Raw genomic sequence first — 14059 nt, forward strand, 5'->3', positions numbered from 1 at the left:
TCTGCCTGCATGGCCTTGCGTGATGCCCGGATCTCCTGACGGGTTGCCTGGTGCTCAGCTGACAGTGAACGTGTGAGCTGCACCAGCTGCTGTTCTGACGTAAAATTCCGGGAAACCTCAAGTTCACCCAGAGTATCTCTGAGGGACCCGTGTTCTAACCTCAGGGCTTCCCTGTGGGCCTGTGACTCTACAGATATGGCTGCACGCAGAGTCTCCAGTGCAGCCCATCGGTCCCTGTTGGACGCCAACATGGAGTCTGTTGCCTGCTGCTGGAGCTCCATCTGCCTTTCAGGTGGGAGAATGGAAGTGGCCACCCTATCCATTGCCTGAGCCATCATTTCACACGATGCTCCCTGTTGTGCTGCTATACTGTAAATGGAGTTCTCCCACACAGTATTGCCTGGTGGCGCACGGCCTCTGCGTTTGCAGGCACCACACCTGTTTGGGGCAAGGCGATCTGCACCTTGCTGTGCTGGCACTGCCTGAGGCTGCAGGACTGCATTCCTCCTTTGATCTGCTGGCCCAGGAACAGGAGCAAATATTGTGGAGTGTGACCCTGCATCGGTAACCGCCACAGGCAGACTTTCCAACACTGAAATCCCCATAGAGGGGTCTACCCCGGTGCAGGTGGGTTGGACAGAACAGCATCCCTGCCAGAAACACTCACCTGCGATGTCACATATGTCTCACTGTCCGATTCAGCACCTGATTCAGAGAGGTCTGCGGAGGTGTACCCGGAGAGACACCTGTGGACAGTATGGTCTGCAGGAGGATTGGGTTTTCACCCACCACCACCCCACGTCCTCCACTGGTGCCCAGTTGTGGCTGAGATTCCTCCTGGGTCTGCACCATCTCCTCCTCCTCAACAGCATCAAGTGCCTCATCACCTGCAAAAACTTGAAAGACATGGAAACAGGCATGAGCACCATAGCACACACATAGGCCTGATGAGGCAGAGATATAGTACATAAATTGCTCATGTCCCACATGACTATAACACTGGCATGCATGCACTGTCAATGAGTTGGAAGGGGAGGCAAAAAGCACACACTGAGGATTCCAAGATGGAAAAGCAACATATGTGAAGCATGCTGGATAGCACTGGCAGCACACATTAGCCTGTGAGTGGCATGTCCAATACACATACATGACACATGCCATCACAAAGATGACATGTAGCATAGTCATGGTACATTTGACAAGTACAGCCATATGGTAGGAAATCAGTGCTGTCACCCATCCATGTGAGATGGACATGATGAGATGAAACATGCAAAATAGTGTGACAAAACACACATGTGCCACATGCTGCAACATATCCAGTGTTCACTGATACAGTGATGGCAGGCAGATGAATACATCAATGGTTGGTCACTTCAACATGACAGAAGACAACAGTCATGTTCAACATTCAAACAGGGCCCAAAAATGATTGTGTGCAGCCCATTACTCAATCAGTCTGAATGGTTAAATCATTTGCATAACAAGGTAATAAATATGGGCCATTGTGGGGTGTAATGAATGACAGAAGTATGTCACATTTGTGGCAGTACGTCAAAGAAATGTGTCCTAAAAATGGCAAGGATTGAAACAATCAGGCTGAATGAACAGGAAAACATTTTGAACAATGTAGTTGCAAGATGACAGTTGAAGGACAACAGTAATCTGGTGCAAATTGGCAACTGTGGTCAGAAGGGATACTGTCATACCCAAACCCAAGACCGGGGAATGGTTTGGAGGGACCACATGGGTGGGTCATACTAGTCATGACTAGACAGCCTCACCTGGCACTTCAATCAGAACACATCACCCAAGCAACATACACATGGATTGCACACACATGCATGGGCACTCACCGGACAATGCTTCAAAATCTGGTAGGTCTCCCATGCCTCGGATCTGTTCCTCTGTGATGCAGCCTCCAGCGACAGTCTCATGTTCAGTGAGTTGGTCGTCCTCTGGTGGAGACCCACCGCCAGTCACCAGAATAGAGGCATGATTGGAAGCCAGCTTGTTCTTTGCTCTGCGTTGTAGGTCATTCCACCGCTTATAGCAATCATCAGCTGTGCACCTCACAAATCCAAGGACACTAATGTGGTCCGCGATGGTCTGCCAGTGGGCCCTACGTTGAGCAGGCGTAGTCTTGCACCCTGCAGTCACCACCATTTCGCGGCTATGTGCCAACACATAGGCCACAAGTGCATCTAGTTCGGTGTCATTGATCTAGGCTTCCTTGACGTGCCGAAGTGTGTAGCCCTGTCTGGGGTCCCAGCCTGTAGTGCAAGAGCACCCTTCTTCTTCTTGGAAGGTGGTGCGGATCCTGAGTGGCTTACGCCGCTCTGGTTGGTAGGGGCAGAAACGCAGGTGGACTGGGTACTTGAAGTTTGCAAAGGCACAATGACCAAAGGTCTCACTGCAGGCGTTGGCTGCAGGATGATGTTGGCAGGACCAACCTTGGTGTGAAGGACTTGGACCGACACTGTCCCGGCTGGGAGACTCGGAGCTGGGGTGGATTGAGCTGCAGCTGCCCCTGCAGCCTCCTCACCCTGGCTACTTGGGGCAGCAGATGACATTGCTGCCCCAGATCCATGTGGCCTGGTGATTGCAACTTTCACCACCACACGTGGCTTAGACTTGGTGACACGGAAGTCAGCCTGGTAGTCATCCTGTGCCGGTACAGTTGACAATATGGGCCGGTTTAACAAGGGCTGAGCTGCGATGGTGTCAGCTACATTTCCCACAACCATTGGGGGGTGGGGGCATAGGTGGCCCCGATTGGTCCTCCACACACTGGCCTCTTGGGCCACCCTGCACATCCTGGCCATGTCCCCTACCGCGCCCACCTTTTGGAGGTCGGCCACCTTTGCCTCCCTTACTGCTTGGTCGCCTCCCAACCATGACACTGATGTTGTTGTGGGTATGGGAGTTGCAGTAAACAATTGTCCTGGGCAATTGGGGTGAAAGGGGTAGGGTACTAGATGGAATTCATAACCTAGTGCTCTAGCAAGGCTGTCTGTGACCACTGGGGGAAGATGATGGGTCATGCAAAGCACAGAACTCCGAAAACAAAATTAAATGTGCACGCAACCCCTGGTAGACCACGTGCATGGAAAAATGAACCCGCACTACGCTGTGGCACCCAGAAACACAAAAATAAGCGTACGCATGATACACACAGCCTCCAATGACCTCTGAAGGGGTACGTGACACACGGGGGCAACCACAGTTGGAAAATACGTGCGCGACTCACCGTCTGCCTGGAAAAAGAACGTTAAAAAGACGCACGTTGGCAACACCCCCGCCAAAAGAAGAATTGAACGCTGTCTGAGTAAACAGGGAGTACGAACTGGAACCATTGTGAAGTAATCACGTGTGAACCACAAGAGGTACAAGAATCACCCGCTCGCTCTCCAAAAAAAGCACGTACAAGAAAATGACATCCTACGCGTACCTTTTAAGCCAGCCCACATGTGCCACGTCACTTACGCACGTACACGCTAAGGGCCTTTCCTCCAATTACACACAGTGCCACCCGGATGTGCAGTTTTTTCACGTGTACAATGAACATGCACCCGTGTTGTGGGAAACGCCCGTGCGTGTTACGTCACAGATGCGCTTACGCGCTAAGGGCCTTTCCTCGAATTACACGCTGACATGCACTTTTTCCACGTGCCAAATCACTCCGTATCAAGCTGGCCACGCGACAACACACGGAAGACCACGCTCCTGCCCAAAAGCCCATTTTCCTGCCCCCCAGAGCCCCGAGCACGCTCCCACCTGCCATCTGCTGCTGCCTGCCTGCCTGCTGCCCAAGTGCCCTGCTATTTGGTGCCTGCACGTCAGCCATCTGCAGGGGTCCAGTTGCTGTGTCCACCCCTGCTGGAACAGAAGACTCCCGACTGGGATACCATCGCTCCACAGCCCAGGCCCAGGACCCAGTTGCCCACACACACCTGCCTCGGGCACACACCATCAGAGACCACTGGCGACCCCCAGCCAGAGAGGCAGAGGGCTACCAGCTTCAGTGACAAGGAAGTTGGTATCCTGGTGGAGCAAGTTCTGGGGCATTATGATGCCCTCTTCACAGCATCGTGCGCCGTCAAGGAAGGACGGGAGAGGATCTGGAAGGACATAGTGGTTGCCATCAACGCGGAGGGGTGGCAACCCGCGACATCAAGCACGTCCGGAAGCGCTGGGAGGACTTCAGGTCCAGGACCCTCAGCAAGGCCTGACGCCTCTTCAAGGCAGAGGATGCAGAGGGGTGCCGGGTCAGCCTGACCAACATCCAGATGAGGGTCCTGGAACGCATAAACCCAGCGCTCCACGTCCAGATCCTTCGAAGGAAGACCCGTCTGGAGTCGAGCGGTAAGTGGCCATGCATTGCTGTGTGAAACAGGGCATGTTGCAGTGTGCTGGTAGTCAGCTGCTTGCCTGTATGTGTTACATAGGCCATGTATGGATGTGTGTGTGTGCAGGGACATCACGGTAATGCATGTGAGACCAGTAATGCGTAAACCACATGGATGGTGCATGTGTTCCAATGCAACATGGGGAGCTGCATGCGGAATGCACACATGAATGCATGCCTGTCCCTGTTCTTGAACATGGATGGGGGTGGGAGATGGGCACTGCTCTCATGAACATGTATGGTGCACATGTCTGTGTGTCTGAGAAACGTGTGTGTGACTTTTAAACGCCATGGATGCATGACCCATGTCCGTGACGATGTGGTGATTCACTTATGCAGTCTAGTACCCTTGTATCCACTGTGTCTGTGGTGTACGAGCCCTGATGCATGACCCTCCGGTGATGTGTGTGCATGGGATCAGTATGAGCCATGATGCATGTGAGTTTGAAGCAAAACATTTATGTCAATGGAGGCCCTTGAACATGGATGCTGATGTTGATTGCATGCGCCGGGCCTTTTTCTGCATGTGTGTTGCCTGCATTGACCCATGTGTTGTGGAGGGACAGGATGGAAGTGACGTTTGACAGTGCCACTCATGTGTTATTGCTTCCTGTCTAGGGGACTATTGTACAGTACCCTGATGCTTGTGTTCTATGTCTCCCTCTATGCAGCGTCGAGTGAAAAAGAGGGCGGAGACGGCGCTGTGGAGCAAAGCGGCGGGGATGCCTCCACCGGGCAGCGATGCAAGACCCAGCCACCCTCCCAGGAATTGCCATCATCCCGGAGCGAGGGGACTGGTGCCGCGTCTGCCACTATGGCTGTAGCGGAAGGGCCGGGTGAGCCCCCACAGGGGCTTGCAATGGCGGAAGACGGTGCAGAGACATCCAGGTTGGTGGTCTCCGCAGAGGAGGAGGTGCCCGTTACTGAGCCGCACATGGGGCCTGGTGGGGCTTAGTACCACTGGTGCAAGTGGTGCAGTCCAGGGCTAGGGGCAGGAGGCAGCACAGGTCGCCACGGAGGGGCCTGTGCATGTCGCTGTCCCTGACCCTGTGACTGCACCACCATGCACCAGCAGGGATGCCCCATCCCAGGCCCGTCCGCAGGTAGGGGGGAAGCCCACGTCATCTGGCACACCACTACCTGCGGACGAGGAGTCCCATGACCGTATGGGCTGCTCTGTCCTGACTGGTGTCGCGTTGCGCACGAGTGACATTCGTGATGACCTGCGTGCTTCCTGGGGGGACCACGCATGCCATCGCGAAGAGCTGCGTGGCAACGTGGCACAGTTGGGAGGGGCCATGGTCGGAGGGTTCCTACATGTGTCGCGCACTCTGGCGGACCTCTCCTCCTCTGTGGAGACTATGCACCAGTCGTTCTCCCTGCCGTTTTCTGGCCCAAATTCCACCGGGGCCCCCTGTGGACCAGGCCCGACCAACACAGCCAACTTGGTGGAGATCCCATCCCTGCCACAGTCGGGAGTCGGAGGTCCAGCAGGGGTGGACACCCCACCAACTGGAGACCAGCAGATGGAGGATATGCAGGCATCATCGGACAGGACACATGCGACAGCAGCAGCAGCAGGCTCAAGGTGGGAGTGATGATGGCTCGGGGCCATCAACATCAGAGGGGCAGGCATCGGCCAGAGGGCAGGAGGACCCTGGTATGGGAGTGTCTTCCGTGTGGCTGCGGTTGAGCCAGCGGATAGATGCGGAGCAGCGGCGGGCGGAAGAGGCGCGGCTCACCATGGTCAGGGCGGAGTTCTCCATGCGCCGGGCATTGAGGCGGGCTGAGTGCCTCGAGGCAACTCGCAGAGAGTTGGAACATGCCATGACTGCATCCCTGCGAGACTTCGGGGCCAGGGCAGAGGCCCGCCTCCAGGAGATTGACATGGAGTTCAATGATGCCCTGGCCCACGACATCACAGAGTGAGCCGTAGGACTTGCCCGTCGCCATTGTATATAGTTAGTTAGTGTTAGGTTTCCTTTTTGTTTTTATTTCTTTTGGGACGCTTGGACAATGCGCCACGTTTTTGTATATAGTTCTTCATTAAGTAGTTTTTTTTTTATAGGTTTCATTTCATTCGTTGGGCTCATGGACCCTCGTTTCAATCGTTGTACATAGTTGAACTGTGGATTTCTGAAAAATAATTTATTTTAAATCACCATGGATCAATGGATTTTACAATTTATGTTTTGCTTTGGGGGACGGAGAGTTTGGACTAACTTTCTTTTGGATTACTTTGGATTGAGACTTCATTTCTTTTTTTCATTTTTGGACATGCATTCCCTTTCTTGTTTAAAATAATGTTCATGGTTTCATTCCATTAGCTTCATTTTGTGCTTAATACATTTTGATTTATTACTTCCATGTGTGGTGTTCGCTCATTAGTTTACTGCATGTCACAAAGGTGGGTTTACACAATAACTGGTACCCAGTGTGTGTGTGTGACGGACATGTGTTGATGTGCATAGTTGACTTTTGGTTTGTGTCATGAAATAGGCCTTTCAGTGTGGGGTGGATGGGAAACTTGATTGGGTCTCAAGACTGAGGTGGCGTGCAGTGGGATTTTGGTGGACATGAGGTCCATGAATGTGCATCTTTATGATGTGTTGGGGGGACATGAGTTCGGGCCTGCTGGCAGGTGCCCGTCAATGCTGGATGGGTGGGGGTGCAGGGGGACATGAGTCAGAGCCTGCTGGCAGGTGCCCGTCAATGCTGGATGGATGGGGGCGCATGGGGACATGAGTCGGGGCCTACTGGCAGGTGCCCGTCAATGCTGGATGGGCGGGGGTGCAGGGGGACATGAGTCGGGGCCTGCTGGCAGGTGCCCGTCAATGCTGGATGGGTAGGGGTGCAGGGGGACATGAGTCAGTGCTCACTAGTGCATGGTGACATGTGGGCTGGCTGGGGGGCATGCCCAGGGTGGATGGGCTGCCTACGGGACATGACCAGGGGTGCATGGTAGTCCCCTGTGGTGTGGGCTGCCTGCAGGGGCTGGGGAGGGGGTAGAGGGCACACCTGGGAGGACCCACACTGCCAATTCATGTGTGAAACTCCCTGCGCACCCCCCAAATACACATACCCCGCTCGCACAAGGCCTTTCGCGTGTGAATCTCCCTGCGCACCCTTCAGAATACACGTACACTGCTCCCCAAGCCCTATTGTGTGTGATTCTCCATGCACACCCCCAAAATACATGTACCCCGCTTGCACAAGGCCTATCGCGTGTGATTCTCCACGCGCTCCCCCCAAATGCACGTACCCTGCTCGCACAGGGCCTATCGCGTGTGTAACTTCCCGCGCACCCCAGAAATAAACGTACCCCGCTCGCACAGGACCTATCGCGTGTGAAACTTCATGCACGCCCCAGAAATACATGTACCCCGCTCGCACAAGGCCTTTCGCGTGTGATTCTCCAGGCACACGCCCGAAATACACGTACCCCGCTCGCACAGGGCCTAACACATGTGAAACTTCCCGCGCACCCCAGAAATACATGTACCCCTCTCGTACAAGGCCTTTTGTGGGTGATTCTCCCTGCGCACCCCTCAGAATACACGTACCCCGCTACTCAAGCCCTATCGCGTTTGAATCTCCATGCGCACCCCCAAAATACACGTACCACACTCGCACAAAGCCTATCGCATGTGATTCTCCATGCGCACCCCCCAAATACACATACCCCGCTCCGCAAGCCCTATCGCGTGTGATTCTCCACACGCACCCCCGAAATACACGTACCCTGCTCGTACAAGGCCTATCGCGTGTGATTCTCCATGCGCACCCCCCAAATACACGTACCCCGCTCGCACAAGGCCTATTGCGTGTGATTCTCCACGCACACCTCCGAAATACACGTACCCCGCTCGCACAAGGCCTATCGCATGTGATTCTCCATGCGCACCCCCCAAATACACATACCCCACTTCCACAAGGCCTATCACATGTGATTCTCCACGCGCACCCCTCAGAATACACGTACCCCACTCCCCAAGACCTATCGCGTGTGATTCTCCACGCGCACCCCCGAAATACACGTACCCCGCTCGCACAAGGCCTATCTCATGTGATTCTCCATGCGCGACCCCCAAATACACGTACCCCGCTCGCACGAGCCCTATCACGTGTGATTCTCCACGTGCACCTCCCAAATACACGTACCCCGCTCGCACAAGGCCTATCTCGTGTGATTCTCCATGCGCACCCCCCAAATACACGTACCCCGCTCGCACAGAGCCTATTGCGGGTGATTCTCCACGCGCACCTCCCAAATGCACGTACCCCACTCGCACAAGGCCTATTGCGTGTGATTCTCCACGTGCATCCCTCAGAATACACGTACTCCGCTCCCCAAGACCTATCGCGTTTGATTCTTCACGTGCACCCCAGAAATACACGTACCCCGCTCGCACTGGGCCTATCGCGTGTGATTCTCCACGCGCACCCCCCAAATACACATACCCCGCTAGCAAAGGCCTATCACATGTGATTCTCCATGCGCACCCCCCAAATACACGTACCCCGCTCGCACAGGGCCTATCGTGTGAGATTTTCCACACGCACCCCCCAAATGCACGTATCCCGCTCGTACAGGGCCTATCGCATGTGAAACTTCCCGCGCACCCCAGAAATACACATACCCCGCTCACACAGGGCCTTTAACATGTGATTCTCCCCGCGCACCCCTCGGAATACACGTACCCCGCTCGGCCAAGGACTATCGCATGTGACACTTCCTGCACATCCCCAGAAATACACGTACCCCGCTCGAACGAGCCCTGTCGCATGTGATAATTCCAGCGCACCACAGGAATACACGTTCCCCGCTTGCGTGATTGCAGTGTAGCGGACCTGTAAGCTGGTCCAGGGTTAGCCCGGCCCTTTGCGCTGCATTGGGGATTTCAATGGCTTTTCCTAACGCAAGGGGCATTCTTGGGGGCGTAACTGGCACTGCGGAAGTTCTCTGTGCCAGCGCTCATTATGGCTTGGGAATTCCATGAATACGCAGTGAGCCAGAATGCTGTTTAGCGCACAGGGCGGGCGCACGCTGGCGCACAATCCCTCTCTGCGCTGCTCGCTTGCGCTGCCTCTGAGCTGAAATCTATGAATTACCCTGTGAATCTTTCTACCTTTCCAGTCACTAAGTGAACCTATAAGTGATCTCTCTGCTAGAGAGCATGTGGTTCCATACTCTTTGGGAAGTTCACTAGAACTAGAGAATAACATGAAGGCATTGGCCTAAATCAATCCAACGAAAATGTCCCTGATGAAGCCAGGTGATAACCCATCAAATTTTAAATTGGAGCCATAAAATAACTTTTTGGAAACGATAGCTGGTGGTCATCCAGCGAACAGCATGAGTCAAAGCCATTGGGCTAAAGTAGGCACCTTTCTGGGAAAAAACTAGCTTTCTAATCTGTGTGCTTTTCTAGTCACTTAGTGAACCTATCAGGGATCACTCTGAAAAGGAAAGACCTCTATTTAGTTCATTAGGGGCTACTTGTCACACACACTGGGCATCTTGCCTTATTAGCTTGCTGTACTGGTGATCCTGTCAGCACTGATGGGCATGTTATCAATAACAGTGCACTTCATTACCTCCCATCATTCCCAGTGAGGTCAAAGAATGTCTTGTGCATTGGTCGATTCAACTTAAGCAACGAGACCTCTTGACAGCCACATTCTTGATGCTCCACCTGATTGAGCAAAGGGTGTCCCTCCAAAGTTAATGGAGTATTTTTCATGCCACATTGAGCTTGGTTCAGATATTATAATTCATGGATTACCACGAACTGGGTGGGAATATGCACAGCCTTCTCAAATATATTCAAGGTCCTAATTTAGAAACTGTCCAATCATAACTAACCTGCACTACCTAAAGTAGCCGCCATCAAAGCACACCTACTTCATCAAATAGGAAATTGGTACGTTCCTTGATTCTGCAGCATTGTAGCCCATTAACAAAAACACTAAATGTGATCATTAATTCACTTTGCACTTTATTGAATATGAATATTCCTCGGTTTCATGCTCCATGACTCACAAAGGTTATCCACAACAAGACCACTCATTTAAAATCCAGAAGGTTTTGAGAGCTGATGCTCCTTCTCCAGTGGCTGGAGGCTCAAACTTAATAGAAGCAAATCAGAATATTATTCTCAAACCTGCCTGGGCTACCTACATTCTATCAATAACACCTCATATATCACAGAGTCACACATGCACTACCAAACTTTTAAGACCGCACCAGAACGTCTTTAACCAATGCTTTGTAGTTTGTAGCCATTCAGAACCAGCAAACATAAAAGAAATACTATAAAAGAAACAAAACAATGGAAAGTTCTTGAATATTTTCTGCTCAATCCCAAAGCTGTTTTATCACATTTTAGATGAACGAAGACAAGTACATTGAACTATTTAAAACCAAGTGGATCAGACTCCATAATCAATGTATTCACCAGGTACCTCATGCAAAAGTCTCATTTTGCGGTCTCTCCCACGGAAAAGGTTCGGTTGTTAGTTCCAAAATGTGGAATTGAATTGTGGAATGCAGAGTTTCATGTTGCAATCATCCCTGCTTGATGGGGGGGGGCGTACAGGACCGGTAACATGCCCGTCAACCCAAGCCTACTTAGGCCTGAGCGGAGCTAGAGCCTCGCCAAGGGTTCAGGGCTGTTACCTTTAGCAGCTGTGATTGCTATTCACACCTGGGGTTCGTCCGAAGTGCAGATAGTTTTATTATTTTTTTCACAGGTGGCAGGCTCCGTGCGTATTGCACGAGCCCAATCGCCCATTAAAAAAAAGATGACTGAGCCCATTCTATTATGGCAGCGCTCATGGTCTGGAAGGAACTCTGGGCTGGCACTGGAGCACAAAGCTCTAGCCCTTCAGGCAAGTGGGGAGGCAGGGAATAGGGTGGGGGAAGGGTGTGGGATTTCTTGGGAGGGTCGGGGGCATGTGCTGACAACAGGGAGGATCTCCCCAATCAAAATAGCTACACATGAGGAAGGGCCTCGTGTGGCTCGAAAATGCGGGCAGTACAATGGGTGTTCATGCCCGCATTTCCAGCCACTGGATTGGCTGAGCACCCTTCCCCGTGTGCGAATTATATTAAAACGTCCAGTGACTGGGGATTTCATGTTAAGAATTCTTATGTCACTTGTGTTTTCTGTGAGTTTGTCTTTAGCTGTTCTGGTTGTTTTCCCTACATAAATGAGGTATTTGGCCTGTTTTATATGTAGAAATGCAGAGTGTGTAACATTGTAATGTAAACATGTTGCCAGTTCTCAATTAAGTTACTGATGGTCCTTTTATTATGCTGTAGCAGCAGCTGTGTGGGTGCTGCGGCAACATGCACATTTCTTGGGTGCTAACATGTTTTCTCAATATAGTATTAGAGTGTCTCGCAAAATGTTTTTTTTTTCTCTTAGAAACGAACAGTGGAGGTTGCTTAAATGATTTTGGCATTTACTAACCTTTTGATCAATAATCAATATTCCAAAATGATGAATTGGCAGGTTCTTCTTGTTGTGACATCATAATCGTGGGTCCTGAACTCGCCAAAGGATCTTCTCTATTTTATTTTTTTTATTTTATTTTAGCCTCCAGCACCTGGTATTCCCAGGCGGTCTCCCATCCAGGTACTAACTAGGCCCGATACTGCTTAGTTTCTGAGATCAGAGGAGATCAGGCGCATTCAGTGTGGTGTGGCAGTATTTCACTGTGTGACTAATGTTATGCTACTTGTGAAGCTTTCTGGCAGTACCCCCTTTGTTCAAGGTTTTTTTTTTAAAACAAAGCAATTGCATTTCACCTGTATTCCAAAATTCTGTGATTGGGATATAACTCTCTTGATTTGTAACACTTAAGGCTGGGTGATCTGATACGCACTGTTTCCTCCCGCGTTGTTAGATCCCACTCCCTTGTTTCTATTCTCCCTAAACCTTTCTTCCCCCATTTGATTGTAAAGCGCTCTGTTGCTTCCTGAAGCTAGATCCACGCTCCAAAAAACCCCTAATAATAATAATAATAGTAGTAATAATAATAATAATAATAATAATAATAATAATGATAATAATAATAATAATAATAACCAAGTCACACTAACTGTTCCTGGTAAACACACACAGCTTACATTCCACACATTTTACTTCTGACATCATACATACCTGTCATCACAATCAACTAGTCAATAGTCAGAACACCACAGGGTGTTACAACCAACAAAGATGTTTCCTGACTCAGTAATTCTGCAGAGTGTATCCATTCTTATGACTCCATCATACTCAACCCAGCTTATCTTTCCTCACTAGGTTTCTACTTTGCTACCACATTATCTTTCCAGTCCCAAGAGGGATGGTTGGCAGTACTCTGATAGGTTGCCTCCCTAAAGCAAGGTGGTATCACTTTACTTCTGGGTCACACCACCAATTCCCTATTGTGTCTGATGTTGCTGGCTCCTACCCCATACTCAAAAATGTCCTTTATTAGCTTTTTCCTTTCTTAACTTTATTTGAAAGACTCTCTTTGTGTTTCCTTAGTTCTGCTCTGCTGGCATTCCTTCATCTATCTGCAGAGGGTTTTGCCTAGCTCCTGCCTTGTTTTTTCTCTGCCAGTACTGGTTTTGCCTCCCGGTCTCCTTTTTTCCTGTTGTGTTTTTGTAGAGGATTTGATCGCCACTGGGTCAGCATCTCAGAGGAAATCGATCACCTTTAATTCTGTTCACGGACAGATAAGAATTGCTATTGACAGTAGGTGAGGGATTTCTAGTATCTGTGAAAGAGTTAATAGTGTTGAAAAAAGTGGTACAGTATTAATCGATCAGGGAGGGAGCTATGTTTCTGTATGAAGAGTTGAAGAGAGGGTGTCTTTTAGTCTGTGTAAGAGAGTGGGTATTTCATAGTCTGTAAAAGAGTAATTTTCTTGCTACCGGTGAGAGAGCATGTGGTATGGTGTCGTTCTTCTATGATGGAGAATGGAGCTCTGACATCAAAAGGGAAGTTGTGAGTAGAATGCAGGAATGTATGGAAGTAAAACCTGGCTACTTGCACCCATGCACCCCCTTAGTATCATATAAACTAATATATGAATATAGGTAATAGTCAAACACTCTTATTTTTTCAAAAATCATTTTTGTATTCATCTGTATTCAATTTCCAACCACAACCAACACGTGTTTCAACCACTTCATGGCCTTCCTCAGGGCTTATGAAAACCGCAATGCTATTGAATAGGTTTAACGTCTTAAGTCGGGATGGAGTTTCACATATCTTCACAATGTTAAAAACATGGTTTGCACCCTTTATATATTGATTGATAGCCAATCCTTTAGTCATGGTCTGACCTTGCTACAACATAGATTAATTTATACCCAATTTTGCTGGGGATTCAGAATCAACTTCATCATCTGGGGGTGCTCCCTCTTGGGTGATGGAAGGGTTTCGCGTGGTAAGATTAGGTCATGTCAGAGCAGACTTCTCAGATAGTCAGTTGCTGTAGGACCTTGCTGGAGGAGGATATACTTGGTGGGTATCCTGCTATATGCTGACCTGCACCTGGTGGAAGACAATAAATAAAGTAGTTGTCAACCTACTCTGGACTCAGAGCCTTCCTACGATGGACACCTTTCTTTTGTGGTTTCATCATTACGGC

General features: G+C 50.4%; 1 pseudogene; it reads right to left on the reverse strand.

Annotated features, from left to right (window-relative positions):
- Window positions 1-12007: 12007 nt before the first annotated feature.
- LOC138466511 (5S ribosomal RNA) lies at window positions 12008-12126 on the reverse strand (annotated as a pseudogene).
- Window positions 12127-14059: the final 1933 nt, after the last annotated feature.

Source organism: Ambystoma mexicanum, chromosome 1p (genome assembly GCF_040938575.1).
Source record: "Ambystoma mexicanum isolate Mex_15411 chromosome 1p, UKY_AmexF1_1, whole genome shotgun sequence".
NCBI classification, from domain to species: domain Eukaryota; kingdom Metazoa; phylum Chordata; class Amphibia; order Caudata; family Ambystomatidae; genus Ambystoma; species Ambystoma mexicanum.